Source organism: Setaria italica, chromosome II, assembly GCF_000263155.2.
Source record: "Setaria italica strain Yugu1 chromosome II, Setaria_italica_v2.0, whole genome shotgun sequence".
Classification (NCBI taxonomy): domain Eukaryota; kingdom Viridiplantae; phylum Streptophyta; class Magnoliopsida; order Poales; family Poaceae; genus Setaria; species Setaria italica.
The window spans coordinates 26,172,545-26,190,869 of NC_028451.1; positions in this window are offsets into that span (position 1 = coordinate 26,172,545).

Sequence of the window (18,325 nt, forward strand, 5' to 3'; positions counted from 1 at the left end):
CACTACACTGCCTTGCCCCCGCCACCGTACCGACACCGGCCACCGGACATCCTCCACCACCCGGCCGGTTGCGCCATCGCCTCCTAGCCTCGCCGCCCACACCCCGTGCTCCTTCGCCGGGCCTGCCGCCGCCGAGCATCCCTCTATGCCCACCGGCCATGGGGCCTCCCCCACAACCCTGAACCCAGGTAACCCAAAAACCATAACCCCGCCAGACACCCGCGATCAGCAGTGCTGCCAGCCGCCCCGTCCACCTCCCGCCCACAGGCCGCGGCCTTCCCTTTGCCCATTGTTGCTTTCTTGGGTGTCATGTTATTTTCTCCATTGATTTCATGGATGTAACAACAGGGGTCTCCAGTTAGCTTTAAATAGAGAGGCCTCTCCATATAGCTTTTGCGTTTTCTTTTTGGGGCATGAAAGAGAGGAGGCTAAGATGCGGGGGAGGGGAGGTGCAACCAAAGAATTCTCTCTTTCCCCGGTTACAGGAGAGACAACACAAATATCATTATATCAAAAGGTAAAGAATCAAGTATATGGAAAAGGAGAAAAATGTCAAATAACAAAAACACTCTAGTATTTTTGACATTGACTTTATTGATGACCTAAAGAGAAATGTTCATTACAAGCCAAAGGTTCGGCCAGATCTCAAATGATTCATCTCTAATCTTAACACTAGCTAGTAGTGACTTGCAACACTACAAAGAAGCAGATATATAGTAAACCATCATCATATGATAATATCTGAAGAGCATTTCCCTGGTGCAGGAAAGATCGGAAAATTGACTTGCTCAGCACTCTAGATCTTACATTTGCCAGTGGCTTCTATGCTCTCCCACGTTCCCCCATCATGCTAGCAAAGAATTATGGCGCAGGAGGCTGTTGTGCAGCAGTCCAGCTGACGATGAGCTTTGGTGCACTCCAATCTCCTACATATCCACGATAGGTTCGGGGATGGTTGCTACCACCATGGGCGACCTCACACTAGCTCTCCATTTTTAACTCGGTCCCTCTCGCAAACAGGTGCAATGCAGCAGGTCATCGGATGCCAATAGTCGCATTTATATATATGTAGCCTCTAGGAGTCTGCATAATTTTTTTTTTATAAAGGAGTTCATTCAACATTAAAAGCAATGTACACGGTGAAAGGTCAGAAGACCCCAAGTTACAGACTGGAGCGCTGCCAGAATAGCACATCCATGACCATGGTGAAGATTGGAACAGACATTAAGAAGTAGCCCATCAGAAGCAAGAGATCTAGCTGAAACTGCTAGTTGATGTGCTGCCTGATTCTGAACGCTAGAGATTTTAGTCACTTGCAAGATTGGAACAGACATTAAGAAGTAGCCCATCAGAAGCAAGAGATCTAGCTGAAACTGCTAGTTGATGTGCTGCCTGATTCTGAACGCTAGAGATTTTAGTCACTTGCAAACCATCGTGTAAGCCAAGCTCCTGAAAGTGAGAGATCCACGGACGAAGTTTCCATGGAGAATCCAAGGGACCCTTCTTCAGATAAGTGACTGCTTGAAGGCAGTATAAACCAATGCCTCCAGATTGAACCTGCAGCAAAGAAAGAAATTTTGCCGCCAAAAGAGAGCAGCAAGTTCTGCCATCACCACCGAATCAACCCTTACTGATCCAAGAACCTGCAAACAACAAGATAAAGAAGTAGTTCTAAGATCAATCAGGACCCCCAATCCAGCAATTCTTGAACTACTTCCTTCCCCATTAGGTTGGAGAGCTGCATCTGCATAAGCAAAAACAAAAGGCTGCCAAGCTTGGAAGGTATAATAACAGGAAAAGATTGATTAATGGAATCATCAGCAGTAGAACTTGTTGTTGCCAAATTTCTTGTTACACCGGCATGTGAGTTAAACAATATAGAAGTAGCAATGTCCGCTGCACTTCATGAGTCAGTCTGCTGACCGACCATTTGTTGTTGTTGAACCTATAATCATTCCTTGCCTTCCAAAGATACCAAAGTCTAGTAAAGATCTCCTGCAAGATGTCATCTGAGAAATTGTTTGATAGAACTGAAGCCAAAGTAGTTTGTAGGCCATCAAGTTCCTGAATCAGGCAGTCAGTTCTCAAGGAAATAGGTGCAGCAAACCAGACAGTTCTTGCAAAGGCACATTAAAAAAATAAATGGAAATCAGTTTCATCAGCACCACAAAGCTTGCAGGTGTTATCAATTCTAGTACTGTAAGTTGCAGCTCTATGACCAGTGGCTAAAGAGTATCTAATTAGCCTCCAAGAAAAAGCCTTAATGCGAGGAGGAATGGTTTTATGCTTCCAGATTCTTGTAAGAATAGAAAGGGTAGCAGCAGAGATAGCTCTAGGACCCTGATTTGGCAAAGAGTGAGAATTCTAAGCAGCTAAGTATTTGTAAGCCTCTTTTGTGGAACAGGTACCTTTTGAAGAAGGTTTCCAGCAAAGCTGGTCCACAGAATTAGAATAGACCTTAGAAACATGAAGAATAGCATTAGCAACTGGATGTTTAAAGGTGGAGTTGATAAGATTTTCATTCCAAGAGGACTGATTTTGATTCCACAAATCAGAAACTAAGTTGGGAAGTTGCCTATTGATATGAGGATTAATCAAGTGACTATGAATACCTTCCCAATTATCAAACCAAGGGTCAGTCCAGATATTGGAGTTACCTCTGTGAATCTGCACCACACACTGTTCATGAAGGTAATGCTTCACCTGCAAAATAAAAGACCAAAAAGCAGATCTAGTTCCGGAGCAAGAAGCTCTCCAGAAACTATTATTTGGAAAATATCTGGAATAGAGGTTAAAAAAGGATCTTTATTAGTAGCAACTAGCCAAGAAGAGTGAAGAACTAAGCTCTTATTCACAGTGTAGATGTTTCTTATACCAAGCCCTGATTTCTGTTGGCATATATCTTCCCAGGACCTGAAGTAAAAAGGTTTTGAAGAATCCTCCTCTTGAACACCTTGCCACCAAAAGCGTCTCAAGATGGAATTGGAGCCTGCAGATTGGTTAGATGGTGTGCATTATCATCGTGAGCTCTCGTTAGGTTAAGCATGCCTATGTGATTGATCTTCATGCAACCAGCATGAAGCATCCCCACCTAAGTAGAGACTAAATGTGATACAAATATCAGTCCTAGGAGGCTGATAAAACATTTATTCGACAGATAATTCAGTTACCGTACAACTCCCGAGGGAGTGGGCGTGAGAGCCACGAGTAAATAAACAACAGCGGCTAACCAAGCGACTACCAAAAGACAGCACTCGGGACTACACGGCAGCAGCAGCATCTTGGAAAGGCCAACACCACAGGTAGCGTTGGGTGCGGACACAACCTCTACTCAAGGTCTTCGACGATGAAGTCCGGGTCTTCCTCTGTAGTAACGAAGCAAGGGTGAGTACGAACGTACTCAACAAGTCCAACCCCATCCACGGAGGGGAATACAAGCAAGTATATGCACAGGATATAACAAGGATAGGCTAGAGTTTATTTACGGTAAAGCTAAATTTCCAACACATGCATAGGCTCGATTTCAAACAAGTTTTCGTAAAGCTTTTCTTTAGTAACCAAAACATGGAGTGGGGTTGATCCTACACAAAGGATCCAAGTTTTATCACTATCGGACTCCCCGTCCGCCATAGCTCATGACACAACTGCCGGACACTTTCAAAATCCAACACACACACACACACACACACACACACACACACACACACACACACACACACACACACACATGCGACAACTAAGCCCAAGTGCTAGTTATGTGACCAAGCCATAACTCGTCCAATGCCGTGGACACGGCTACCCGGATAGGTTTTAACTCTGCAGAGGTTGTACACTTTTCCCACAACTAGGGTACCGCAGCACGGTCACCTTAGTGCCGGTGCGGATCCTAACAAAGCCATTACCCACCTCAGCTAAGACTGGCTAGCCCTCACGGAAGCACCCAAGGGGTTCACGGCTCATCCACGAGACCGTAACCGGGACCTAAGTCACCAAGATCTTACTCCTTCTCCATGGGCTCCGTTGCTCACCAGCACCCCTGAAGACTAACAGTTTAGCTAGTGGGATTTAAGCTAAGCCGTTGCCCATACAACGGTCGAGTGGTTGTACGATGGTGGAATTAGGCAAGATGACACATCAACTCGGTCCTTAATCATGACAAGATGGATATCTCCCGACATTCCTCAACCACTAAGGTACGAGCACAACATCCTGGCATTTCACACAAGAAACACCTATCCATCTCGTCTACACATTCCTTTCCTCTGAACCCGGAAAACCATTTTCCCAATTGCACACACACACACACATATTTATTTTACAAATAACCATTGTAATAATGATTGAAGCCGAGTAGCTATTTCCTAAGCATTCTAGCAGTGGTTATCGCCTACATAGAGCGGGTCATATTTAGAGACAACCATAGGATAACAAGGAACGTTCACAACAATCAAGGGGTGGCTATCCAACCATGTCTTGCAATAAAACAACATGCATTTTATAAAACAGGTCAATGGGTTGTGTTTGAAAAACTAGGTATTAAGTATGTATCAAAGGGTGAGATTGGACTTGCCGTCTTCAAAGCCTTCCGGGAGTTCCGGCTCGTGCTGCTGGTCCTCGAGCTCGAGCTCGCGGTCAAACTCCTCCTTGGGCTCCTCCTCGGGTAATTCGCGATCTACGGCACACACAAACGGACACACAAATAATTAAAAGAAAGTTGGTTTTTAACCGTTGAGCTCCGAACAGAAAACGTGAACGGAAAATAGGTAGAAGTAGTATTTTTGGGAAATTTGGATATGGATCGGCGGAAGTATTCTGGAGGATGATGTGGTAAAATTTGGGATTAATTGGAGGAAGTTTGGCGCATGAAATGACGAGTTAAACATGAATTAGGGGCTTAAAAGGGAGGTTTAGGACTGATTCGCGATAAACCAGGGACCTATTTGTGAATACTTTTGGAGGTGGAGGGGCTTTTTCGCAAATAGGTTTATGAGAGTGGTGGAAGGACTAATCTGTAATTTGACGAAAGTTGGGGGTTAGATCGGAATTTTGTGGTTTCTTCTTCCTTCCTCTCCAGGAACTTGGAGAGGGAGAGAGAGGAGATGGGGCCGGCGACGGCCGGCCGGCCGGGCCTCGCCGGCAGCGAGCCGTGGGCTGGGGGCAGCGGAGGAAGGGAAGGGGGCTCCATTTTGCCCCTTACCTTGGAGCTTCGGAGAGGGAACAGGGCGGCCGGCGGTGGTTCGGTGGAGGCGGCGTTCGGGTGGAGGAGTACGGGCGGCGGCGGCGGTGGCTCGGCACGAGCGGCGGGTCGAGGAGGTTAGGGGGTGCGGTGCGGCTTGGGGAGAGGGCGGCCGGGGCGGCTCCCTTTTATAGCCGGCGAGATGGGGGCGGCCGGTGTTGCGGTGGGGCCGGCGGTAGCGTGCGGCGGGCGGCGCCGAAGGGCGGTAGGGGCCGGCGGTGGCGTGCGGCGGGCGGCGTCGTGGAGCGGGGCCAGGGCGCATCGTGGTGGGCACGCTGGCGGGGTCGGGCCGAGGGCCGGCAGTCGCGCCGGCGCTGGCCACGTGCGGTGTGGGTGCCAAGGCCGGGCGCAGGCGCGGCAGGGCCCGGGCGCGTGGGGCCGGAGGGAGCCGGGGCCAGGCGTCGGAGAGGGGGCTAGGCGAAGTAAATGCGCTGGGGTAGGTGGGCGCCAGGAGGAAGAAGGGAGGAGGAAAGAGAAGGAGGAAGGAGGAAAAAGAAAGAAGAAGGAGAAGAAGAAAGGAAAAAGGGAAAGGAAAAAGAAAAAGGGAGGGAAAAAGAGAAAGAAAAAGGGGAGACCGGCGGCGTTCGTGGCACGCGGTCGGAGCACGCGCGCGGCGTCTGACGACGGCACGAGGCGGAAATTACGAGCACGGGTAAAAATGATGGCTGTCGGCTTGAGTGCCGGGACGGCGAAATCGTCGGGAAGATTTTAGATTTCCAGGAGCTTAGCAGTAAAAAGATTTTAAAAGCGATTTTTAACAGGTGATTTCAGGTTGGTGATTTTTCGGATGTTACAAACCTACCCCACTTAAATTGAATCTCGTCCTCGAGATTCGACTGAGTCCTGAAAAGGTAGGGAAATTCCTTCTTTAACGCGTCCTCGCGTTCCCATGTGGCCTCTTCTTCGCCATGTCTACTCCATTATACTCTGCAAATCCGGACTGCTGTATTTCTTGTCCTTCTGGTGACGGTGTCCAGAATCTTGATGGGCACTTCTTGATACCGAAGATCCTTTTGTAGGTCTATTGTCTCTACCGATACTTGTTCCTCCGGTACTCTCAAACATTTTCTCAGCTGGGAGACATGAAATACCGGGTGTATATCCGATATTTCCTCAGGCAGTTGGATACGGTAAGCTATGGCTCCAACTCTTTTTAACACCTAGTAAGGTCCAATATACCGAGGTGCTAGTTTTCCTTGTACTTGAAACCTTCGAGTACCCCGAATCAGGGAGACCTTGAGGTAGACAAAATCTCTTTCATTGAAGCACAATTCCCGTCTCCTTTTGTCCGAGTAGCTCTTCTATCTGGACTGTGCGGCCTTCAGCTTCTCTCGGATTTCTGCCACACGGTCTTCTGCTTCCTTGATGAAAGCTGGTCCGACTAGGGAGCGTTCTCCTACTTCTGACCACATCAAAGGGGTCCGACACTTTCTACCATAAAGGGCCTCAAATGGTGACATGCCTAGGCTGTCTTGGTAACTATTGTTGTATGAGAACTCTGCATAGGGTAAACTTTGTTCCCAATCTTTGCCATAGGTGAGGACACACGCTCTCAGCATATCTTCCATGATTTGATTGACTCGCTCTGTTTGGCCATCAGTCTGGGGGTGAAAGGCTGAACTAAAGTCCAATTTGGTGCCCATGGCTTTATGCAAACTTCTCCAAAACCTAGAGGTGAACTAAGTTCCTCTATCCGAGATGATCCAGCTGGGCACACCGTGCAGCTTCACTATGTTGTCGACGTAGAGTCGGGCTAGTCTTTCTCCACCATATGTGGTCTGTACGGGCAGGTAGTGAGCGACTTTAGTGAGTCGGTCCACTATTACCCATATGGAGTCATTTCCCTTCTGAGTTCTGGGCAAGCCTACTACAAAGTCCATGCCAATCTCATCCCACTTCCAAACCGGGATAGGCAATGGTTGCAGCAAGCCGGCTGGCTTCTGGTGCTCGGCCATGACCCTTTGGCAAGTATCACAACGGGCGACAAACTGAGCTATGTCCGCCTTCATTCCATTCCACCAGTACTTCTGTTTCAAGTCCATATACATTTTGGTGGATCCGGCGTGAATGGAGTATGCCGAGTTATGGGCTTCATCGATGATGGTCTGCCTGAACTCTCCGTCCTTGGGGACACAAATTCTGTCCCTGTACCACAGGGTTCCTTTGCCGTCCACCCTGAAATCCGGGGCTTTATTTTCTCCGGTTTGCTTGCGGATTTTTACTAAGTCCTGATCTGAACCTTGGGCTTCTCGGATTTTATCCTCCAAAGTGGGCTGGACACTTAGCTTGCGGCTAGTATTCTGGGGAACTATGTGCACATTTAACCGAGCTATTTCCCCTTGTAAGTGGGCATTCTCGGGTCCGGGCTGTCCATAGGATTTCCGGCTTAAAGCGTCAGCCACAACATTAGCTTTGCTGGGGTGGTAGTGGATTTCTAGGTTGTAGTACTTTACCAGTTCTAACCACCTTCTTTGTCTTAAATTCAGATCGGGTTGGGTGAAGATGTACTTTAAGCTCTTATGGTCGGTGTAGATCTCACATTTATTCCCAATCAGATAATGCCTCCAAATCTTGAGGGCATGTACTACGGCTGCAAACTCTAATTCATGGGTTGGGTAGTTCTGCTCATGGAGCTTGAGTTGGCGGGAAGCATATGCCACAACCTTCCCATCTTGCATGAGGACACATCCTAATCCTTGTCAGGATGCATCACAGTAGATGACAAAGTCTCACTGGATATCAGGTAAGGTTAATACTGGGGCTGTCGTCAACCTCTTCTTCAGCTCTTGGAAGCTCCGCTCACATGACTCGGTCCAGGTGAACTTCTTATCCTTCCTGAGCAGCTCTGTCATTGGCCGGGCTATCTTGGAGAATCCTTCAATAAACCTCCTGTAATACCCAGCTAAACCCAAAAAGCTTCTAATCTCACTAACATTGGTGGGTTGTTGCCAGTTGGAGACAGCTTCAACTTTTTCTGGATCAACTACGACTCCTTCCGCGGTCAGGATATGACCAAGGAATGCCACTTTCTCAAGCCAAAATTCACACTTGCTGAATTTAGCATAGAGTCGGTGGGCTCTCAATTTCTCTAACACCACCCGTATATGCTGTTCATGTTCCTGAACACTCTTGGAGTAAATAAGTATGTCGTCAATAAAGACTACAACAAACTTATCTACCTCATCCATAAACACTTTGTTCATGAGGTTCATGAAATAAGCAGGTGCATTGGTCAATCCAAAAGACATCACCGTAAACTCAAATTGACCATAACGGGTGACAAAGGCCGTCTTCGGGATGTTTCTCTCCTTAATCTTGAGCTGATGGTACCCTGACCTCAGATCTATCTTGGAGAAATACTTGGCTCCTTTCAGTTGGTCGAATAGGTCATCTATTCTGGGGAGTGGGTACTTGTTCTTAATGGTGACCTCATTCAGTGCGCGATAATCTACGCACATCCTCATGCTCCCATCTTTCTTCTTGACAAAGAGCACGGGGGCTCCCCACGGGGATGATCTAGGCCTGATAAAGCCACTCTGCTGCAATTCTCCCAACTGTTTCTTCAGTTCGGCTAACTCTGAGGCTGCCATCCTATAGGGTCTCTTGGCTATTGGAGAGGTCCCAGGGACAAGGTCGATTACGAACTCTATGTCCCTATCTGGGGGCATTCCAGGTAGTTCCTCGGGAAAGACATCCGGGTATTCACTTACTACCGGGACTTCTTCTATGGTCTTGGTCTCCATGCTAAACACCATGGGGTCTGGGCCACTTCCTCGAGTGTGACAGGTCACTTGCACACCATCCCGAATGGTCAGGTGCACTACCTTATCGGCACACCCTATATGACCGTCATGCAGGCTCAACCAATCCATTCCAAAAATCACATCTATCCCCTTAGATTTAAGTACTACTAGATCCGCTAGAAATTCTTCCCCACTTAAATTAATCCTTACCCGGGAACAACCTAGTTGACACCGAATGTCGGCTCCAGGAGTCCGGGTTAATAGGGGTAACTTTAGTAGTACTGTGGGTATAAGGTGTTCTTCCACAAAACTTGAGGATATGAAGGAATGTGATGCTCTAGAGTCAAAAAGTATTGTCGCCAAGACTGAGCTGACTAGAAACTCACCGAGTACCACGCCCTGAGCTTCGCGAGCCTCTTGCGCGCCGATGTGGTTGACGCGGGCTCGTCCAAATGATTGCTGGGGCGGCCTCATCTGCTGGCTGTTGTTGTTGCTGGGGTTGTTGTTGCTGCGGACTTGCACACGGTTGGCTCCTGACAATGCTGCCCTGGGCCCAGCTACTGAGTTGGAGAAGGCTGATGCTGCTGGCTTGTTGGCATAGGGGCAGTTGGCGATGAAATGACCTGGCTCTCTGCAGTTGAAGCATGCCCTACTGTTGCCAGTGACTTGGCTGGCACTGCTCTGTGGGGCCTTGGCAGGGTTCTGGCTCCTAAACAAGGCAGCGGTCTGGTGTGAACCGAGTGCTTGGGACTGGGTCCGGTAATGCATGGGAGCTTGGGATCTGGGCAAGGGATGACTGAAGCTCCTCGGCTTCTGGAATCGGTCCTGCTGGTGCGTCTTGCTCTCCAGGAATCGGCGCTTGTTGTCCCTCCGTTCTTCTGCCTTAGCCCTCTCAGTCAAGATGGCCATGTTCATCAAGGTGTTGAAGTCGGGGTAGATTTGGGGAGTGAGCAGGGTCCTCAGTTTCGCGTTCAAGCCTTTCTTGAACATGTCCTGCTTCTTCTCATCCTTGTCCACCTCCTCTGGAGCATAATGAGCCAGCTCCATGAACTGGAAGGTGTACTCTTCCACGGATCTGTTGCCTTGGCGGAGTTCGCGGAACTCATCCGCCTTGCGCTTCATGGTGGCTGCGGGGATATGATAGCGATGGAATTCTGTCACGAATTCATCCCAAGTGATAGTGGAGGCATCCTGGGCGGCAGAGCAGTAGCTCTCCCACCAAGCTAGGGCAGTTCTAGTGAGCTGGTAGGCAGCCAAGAGAACTTTATCCCTGCCCTTACAACCAAATGGTTCCAGCTTCCTCTGGATGACGCGCAACCAGTCATCTGCGTCCAGAGGGTTGATGGACCCGCCAAAAGTGGGTGGCTTGGTCCGAAGGAAGTCCGTCAACTTCTCATTCATGTTCTGCCCGCGGGGCCTCTGGTGGGTAACGGCGTTGGCCAGAGCTTCCAGTAGAAGGGTCTGGTTGTTCATCACTTGAACCAGATCAATAACTGGTGGGGGTGGTGGCTGCTGTGTTCCCACTTGGCTTTCTCCCCTTCCTTCTGGCTGGCTCACTTCCTGCTCCTCAGGAAGCACTGCCGGAGGTGGTTCTTGCATTTCTGGCTGCCTCTCAGCACTGGGGGTGGCATGGGCCTGACTTGGGGAAGTCCTGGTGGTACGCTTGGGCAGCATCTGCAGATTGAGCGAGATTTTATGAGAGTAGGATTTGGATTTTAGTGATCTTTAAAGTGGTTATTTCGTATTTTCGAAGAGACAGAATCCACCTCCTGTCGACAAACACACAGACTAACAAGCAACAAACACAAGCAATTTTATTTATTTTGCCCAGGGGGGTACAACACTTCTGGGGCAAGGCCAAAACACATACTACACGACCAGTTACAACACGCAACTGAAGGGGGGTACAACTCTAAACTGCGGACCATGACGCCTTCATTCCCTTAGGCAACTCTGGGCTGGGCATACTACTCGCAGGGCGAGTCTTCTCCCTGGACTGAGTGGTCTTCTAACAGGATAAGGAGGGCCAGCACTTCATCCTTTAGAGTCCCGCCCGCTGGAGGGGGTTCTGGCGCCTCTCCATCCGACACCTCGGAGTTCTGTTCCGAAGGCGGTGGCGCTGGGGTGGCATCCGGGCTCTTCCGTTTACTGGACCCTGGGGCGATGGGAATTCCTTCAAGGATCGGGGCCTCTTCGTCCTCGATGGTCACCATCCTCCTTCTGGCACGAATGGTGAGGTGGGCATCCTTCAGTTCCTTGGAGTGCCGATCCTCAGCCTCCTTGAGGGCCTCAACGGCATGGCCTTGTTGCTTTGGGCGGCTGCGGCTCGAGCTTTAGCGGTGGCTAACTTTACCTGAAGCCTCCTCACCATAACCTCTGCGTCCTCGGCCCTACGAGTCTGCTGCTTCAACTTAGCAGCCTACTCGTCGTAGAGCTCGTCCAATGTGAGAAGGTAGGCATCCATGTGGAGTACGGTAGGGTCGTCCTCGCGTTGTCCACGTCCTTCCAAAGTTCTTACCCGGACCAGCCATACCGGGCGGTTTTTCTTGACAGGCGGGTAGAACCTCATCGGAGTGCGGCCGATGTGCCTCTCGTAGATCTGGCATAGGAAACGGAGGGCCTTCCGAGCTGCCTCTTGATAAGTATCCTTGTGCCGGAAGCCGGTGGCAGTCATATTCCAAGGCTGGATGTCAGGGTAGCAGCTACTCCGCCCGATGTAGATAATCATCTCACATCGAGGGGTTCCACGATCCTCGTACTCCCTGCTGGTGTATTCCGGACGCTCGTAGATCCCGAGGCAGTCCATGCAGGCGAACAACAATCTGGGACAACCGGGCTCCTCTAAGTAGTGGCTGTTGACCCATCCTTCCTCGGCCATCTAGAAAAGATCCGGGGCACAAATTAGTTTTGCAATAGAGCAGAGGTAGGCAGAAATTTTGTAAGTCATTTATTTTGGTCAAAAAGGGCTAGTCCGGTCCTAAGGTCGCGTCCTACAGCCAACGACAGCTCTGATACAGCATGAAGCGTCCCCACCTAACTAGAGACTAAATGTGATACAAATATCAGTCCCAGGAGGCTGATAACACATTTATTCGACAGATAATTCAGTTACCGTACAACTCCTGAGGGAGTGGGCGTGAGAGCCACGCAGCGATAAGAAGTAAATAAACAACAGCGGCTAACCAAGCGACTGCCAAAAAATAGCACTCGGGACTACACGGTAGCAGCAGCATCTTGGAAAGGCCAACACCACAGGCAGCGTTGGGTGCGGACACAACCTCTACTCAAGGTCTTCGGCGATGAAGTCCGGGTCTTCCTCTGTAGTAACGAAGCAAGGGTGAGTACGAACGTACTCAACAAGTCCAACCCCATCCACGGAGGGAAATACAAGCAAGTATATGCACAGGATATAACAAGGATAGGTGAGAGTTTATTTGCGGTAAAGCTAAATTTCCAACACATGCATAGGCTCGTTTTCAAACAAGTTTTTGTAAAGCTTTTCTTTAGTAATCGAAACATTAAGTGGGGTTGATCCTACACAAAGGATCCAAGTTTTATCGCTATCGGACTCCCCGTCCACCATAGCTCACGGCACAACTGCCGGACACTTTCAAAATCCAACACACACACACACACACACACACACACACACACACACACACACACACACACACACACATGCGACAACCAAGCCCAAGTGCTAGTTATGTGACCAAGCCATAACTCGTCCAATGCCGTGAACATGGCTACCCGGATAGGTTTTAACTCTGCAGAGGTTGTACACTTTTCCCACAAGTAGGGTACCGCAGCACGGTCACCTTAGTGCTGGTGCAGATCCTAACAAAGCCATTACCCACCTCAGCTAAGACTGGCTAGCCCTCACGGAAGCACTCAAGGGGTTCATGGCTCATCCACGAGACCGTAACCGGGACCTAAGTCACCAAGATCTTACTCCTTCTCCATGGGCTCCGTTGCTCACCAGCACCGCTGAAGACTAACAGTTTAGCTAGTGGGATTTAAGCTAAGCCGTTGCCCATACAACAGTCGAGTGGTTGTACGATGGTGGAATTAGGCAAGATGACACATCAACTCGGTCCTTAATCATGACAAGATGGATATCGCCCGACATTGCTCAACCACTAAGGTACGAGCACAACATCCTGGCATTTCACACAAGAAACACCCATCCATCTCGTCTACACATTCCTTTCCTCTGAACCCGGAAAACCATTTTCCCAATTGCACACACACACATATTTATTTTCCAAATAACCATTGTAATAATGATTGAAGCCGAGTAGCTATTTCCTAAGCATTCTAGCAGTGGTTATCGCCTAAATAGAGCGGGTCATATTTAGAGACAACCATAGGATAACAAGGAACATTCACAACAATCAAGGGGTGGCTATCCAACCATGTCTTGCAATAAAACAATATGCATTTTATAAAACAGGCCAATGGGTTGTGTTTGAAAAACTAGGTATTAAGTATGCATCAAAGGGTGAGATTGGACTTGCCGTCTTCAAAGCCTTCCGGGAGTTCCGGCTCGTGCTGCTGGTCCTCAGACTCGGGCTCGCGGTCAAACTCCTCCTTGGGCTCCTCCTCGGGTAATCCGCGATCTACGACACACACAAACGGACACACAAATAATTAAAAGAAAGTTGGTTTTTAACCGTTGAGCTCCGAACAGAAAACGCGAACGGAAAATAGGTAGAAGTAGTATTTTTGGGAAATTTGGATATGGATCGGCGGAAGTATTCTGGAGGATGATGTGGTAAAATTTGGGATTAATTGGAGGAAGTTTGACGCATGAAATGACGAGTTAAACATGAATTAGGGGCTTAAAAGGGAGGTTTAGGACTGATTCAAGATAAACCAGGGACCTATTTGTGAATACTTTTGGAGGTGGAGGGGCTTTTCCGCGAATAGGTTTATGAGAGTGGTGGAAGGACTAATCTGTAATTTGACGAAAGTTGGGGGTTAGATCGGAATTTTGTGGTTTCTTCTTCCTTCCTCTCCAGGAACTTGGAGAGGGAGAGAGAGGAGATGGGGCCGGCGGCAGCCGGTCGGCCGGGCCTCGCCGGCGGCGAGCCGTGGGCTAGGGGTGGCGGAGGAAGGGAAGGTGGCTCCATTTTGCCCCTTACCTTGGAGCTTCGGAGAGGGAAGGGGGCGGCCGGCGATGGTTCGGTGGAGGCAACGTTCGGGTGGAGGAGTACGGGCGGCGGTGGCGGCTCGGCACGAGCGGCTTGTGGAGGAGGTCAGGGGGGTGTGGTGCGGCTTGGGGAGATGGGGGCGGCCGGTGTTGCGGTGGGGCCGGCGGTGGCGTGCGGCGGGCGGCGCCGGAGGACGGTAGGGGCCGACGGTGGCGTGCGGTGGTCGGCATCGTGGAGCGGGGCCAGGGCGCGGCATGGTGGGCACGCCGGTGGGGTCGGGCTAGGGGCCGGCAGTCGCGCCGGTGCCAGCGACGTGCGGCGCGGGTGCCGAGGCCGGGCGGGCCGGCGCAATGCGCCGGGCGTAGGCGCGGCAGGGCCCGAGCGCACCGGGGCCGGAGGGAGCCGGGGCCAGGCACCGGAGAGGGGGCCAGGCGAAGTAAATGCGCCGGGGTAGGTGGGTGCTAGGAGGAAGAAGGGAGGAGGAAAGAGAAGGAGGAAGGAGGAAGAAGAAAGAAGAAGGAGAAGAAGAAAGGAAAAAGGAAAAGGAAAAAGAAAAAGGGAGGAAAAAAGAGAAAGAAAAAGGGAAGACCGGCGGCATTCGCGGCACGCAGTCGGAGCACGCGTGGCGTCTGACGGCGGCACGCGGTGGAAATTACGGGCACGGGTAAAAATGATGGCTGTCGGCTTGGGTGCTGGGACGGAGAAATCGCCGGGAAGATTTTAGATTTCCGGGAGCTTAGCGGTAAAAAGATTTTAAAAGCGATTTTTAACGGGTGATTTCAGGTTGGTGATTTTTCGGATGTTACACAGCATTATTCACCAGGCCATGTTGTTGATGAGATTTTTTACGGTGAAGGATGGAGGCAGGGGCGGAGCTGGGCTAAGCCCACGTATAAGGCCACTCAATGGAGATAATTTGCTTGTTGGGCTGGGCCTCTAGTAGCTATAGTAACATCATATGGAGAATGCGGCCCAACGCCTAGGCCAATGGCCGTAGTGGAAATCCTATCTGTCTTTCGGAAGGTGGGAAGTCAAGTGACCTTCCACTTTGAGATTTGTGCGCCTGGCCGAAGGGAACGGTGCTGGTTTTTTCTCCATCTCACACGCTTGTCAGGCATGTCACTATCACATGTCAAAATGCATGTCGTTGTCACCTGTCGTAGGCTCAAAGACGCTCGGTTGTGGGAGGCTGGCTAGGAGTGGGATGGAAAAGTATTATATGACAACTTCGAGATGCAAAATCATTTATCTCCTTAACCGCTCATCATTTTTCGAATCCGTTTGAACCATGAGATCCAATATGCATATTTTTCATAAAAAATAAATATTCAACACTTCGCATGAACCATTTCAACATTTATACTAATTGTTTCAACATTTTTCTATATTACCTCAATATTTACATACAAATGTTGAAATAATTTTTGCAAAAAAAATGTTGAACTAGATATTAAGAAATATTGAATATGATATTTTACCAACATCTTTCATATAAATGTTGAGGTCATTTTTCTAAATTTTTGAGCGAGGTTCGAGAATTGTTGAACTATTTTTCATATACTATTAGATATACTACTTCAACATTTGCCATACAACATGTTGAACTTATTTATTCGAAATGTTGAATGTGATAGTAATTAATGTTGAATATGATTTTTCTTGAAAAAACTAATGTTGAATATCAATATAAGTATAATTATTATTATTATTTAGTTTTTTTGGAAAATCAATATTTGACCTTTACAATTGCAACATTTTTAACATACTATTTCAACATTTTTAACATAGAATGTTGAACTAGTTTATACGAAGTGTTGAAATAGTTTATCCAAATTAGATTGTTGATCCGTGTGTTCCACGAATGTGTTCTAAACTGTTTTAAACTGTTCTATGATGTTGGACACCGCAGTGTTTTACGTCGGAATAAAGAAAGAAAGAAAAAATGATGAAAATAACTAAATTATGAATGCTTTCGCATGCTCGCGCTAGTGCTTTGCAGTAGAAAATCGAAACTGGGCCGTTATGGGTTTCGGTTATTGGGCTACTTGGTTTAAAGATAAATAGCTTATCCACATATAGGGGCCCCCTGGCCATAGTCGGGAATCCAATCTAGCTTCCAGAAACATTTTTCTTCCACACTACGAGTGTTTGAGATTCGTGCGTGTAGCTCTCTACCGTTGGATGCTGATCTCCTCCCTCAACCCTAGCACGTGTTGTCGCCTATGCATGCTCCTCATCCCACACACTGCCACCCGCACGCCTAGTCCCCCGACCACGCCAACGCCGCGCCTCCCGTGCGCTGGCGTCAGCGCCCATAGGGCCGCGTCGCCGCGTGCTTCCGCCGGCACCTGCCGTTATCAGGCCGCGTCGCCGCCGCACGCTTGCATCAGCAGATAGTGCTCGACGTCGCCGCAGCCCGTCCCACCACCGTGTTGCGCTGCCGCCCGCCCGCCCGGCGCGCCACCGCTGGTGCTCCTACTGCCACGAGGAAGAAGAAGCGGTTAAAATAATGATGGTTTCGAATGTTGAATTAGGTTTAGAAAAATGATGAATTGAGTTTTTCAAAATGTTGAATTAGGTCAAAAAAATGTTGAACGAGATATGTTGATAATGTTTTACAAAATGTTGAATCTGCTTTTTTAGACGTTGATTTAAGTTTTAGAAAATGTTGAATCTAATTTGTTAAAATGTTGAGTTAATTTCTTATTATGGATTTAATGGGTCTTAAAGTTACTACTCTTCTTATCTAGCTTATGGAAGTCAGATAGCTCATGGAAGCCAGATAGGGGGCCTGTTTCTCCGCCACTGGATGGAGGAAATCGAATCACTGCAAGCTGATGAGGTCCGAACACACGCTTGTTTACGTGACATTATCCCAAGGGCAGTTGCAAATGGCCCCGGTTCTTTTTTTTAAATCCGGATAAGTTGACCTCCAAATATGAATTAATTATTCTCTCCTAGCTAGCTACGGATTTTTTTTTTCAAGAACTTGGCTGGGCAAGCATTTTATTGAGTTAGAGGTATTATAACACACATGCGACCTCAAATCAAAGTGCAAAGAAAAAATTACAAAGAAATAAAATAGAAAAAAGGTATTGTTAAGGATAAGCGGAAACTAGCCATTTGGAACACCAAATGCAATAAATCATCTATCCTCACCACAATCCAACAACATCGTTCTACGACAACATCCTCTACCGTACTTGTCAGTGGCGCCACCTTTCCATTGAATACTCTATTATCCACCTATTGCTAGGGTCCTGTTTGGATCCATCGACTCGCTAAATTTAGCTGCTATAGATCCAAACAAGATCTAGCTAAATTTTAGCTGGATAAAGATTTCTTTAGCTGGCTGAACCTAGCTAAACCTAGCTTAAAGTAATAAAACACCAAACAACCACTCCACCTTCCTCGAGAAAAGTATTTAAAGTGGGAGTGGAGGATAAGATAGACAAATAACTTTTTAACTATATTTAGTTAAAAGATCCAAACATCCCTAGCTAAACTTTGGCTAGCTAAAAAACCTTCTAAATTTTAGCTAGCTAAATTTTAGTTGTGTGGATCCAAATATAACCTAGATGTTCCAGAGACTACGATGTCAAAACCTTTTCCTATTGTCTTTGCTACGCTTCTACGACCCCCAACTACCAATCAACTAACTCCTCCATCCATCGGGGCCTGGTGTGAGTCCTTGGAGGCCAGAGGGACAAAACGTAGCTTGATGCCACGGTGCCATTTTCTTGCCAAATCGTTCAAGGTGCCACGGTGCCAAATCGCTCAAGATGCCACGGTGGCATGGGCATGCGGCCACATCAGCCCGACAGTCCAACATGAAATCCAGTTTTTTACCCGTCCCAAGCCCGGCCTGACCGGCCTGGCCCGTAACTCTTCGAGCTCGGGCTGGCCGGCCCGATGGCTCGTGCCGGGTGTGGGCTAGTGCCTCGGCCTGACGGGTGGCCTGGCCCGCACGATTTTACTATGTCTACCCGAAATGACCCGTTAAACTCCTCCCAACCGGCCCAACAACAATATAGATGCCAATCTGGCCTGCTAACTCTCACCCGTCACCCATTCCTCTCCCTATCTGCTGCCCACCATCGCCTTCCTCTGTCTCTCACATCTTCCCAGCTCCCCTTCATGGCTCCATCCTCCCCTTCCTCTCCAACCTCTGCCTCCCCTTCGGCCGGCAGCGG